Raw genomic sequence first — 209 nt, 5'->3', positions numbered from 1 at the left:
GCGGAGGCCGGCGGTGGCGGGAGCGGGCTCCGGCGAGAGAGAGAGCGCGGCGGGGCGGGGCGGGAGAAAGTGGCCGCCCGGAGGACGCCGGCGTTTACGCGTGGCGGAGCGGAAGAGTTGTGCTTTTCGTGCGCGCCTTCGAACACCGTGCCGACCGTAGACGGAGGGGTCCGCCCGGAGCCCCCCCTCCTCCGCCCGCGGCCCCGCGC

At 77.0% G+C, this 209-nt stretch overlaps 1 protein-coding gene across 2 annotated transcripts in view; it reads left to right on the top strand.

Moving 5' to 3' along the window:
* KLF5 (Kruppel-like factor 5 (intestinal)) overlaps nucleotides 1–209 on the top strand; it is a 29,235-nt gene that overhangs the window by 10,060 nt on the left and 18,966 nt on the right. For both annotated transcript variants that reach the window (XM_015564797.1, XM_015564783.1), the window contains exon 2: nucleotides 181–186. The gene's annotated coding sequence lies outside the window, so the exon portion shown is untranslated. The remainder of the gene's footprint in view (nucleotides 1–180; nucleotides 187–209) is intronic.

The sequence above is a fragment of the Myotis davidii genome, unplaced genomic scaffold, assembly GCF_000327345.1.
Source record: "Myotis davidii unplaced genomic scaffold, ASM32734v1 scaffold10, whole genome shotgun sequence".
Classification (NCBI taxonomy): Eukaryota; Metazoa; Chordata; class Mammalia; order Chiroptera; family Vespertilionidae; genus Myotis; species Myotis davidii.
The sequence above is the reverse complement of the archived record's forward strand: the minus strand, read 5'-3'. Positions and strand labels throughout refer to the sequence as shown.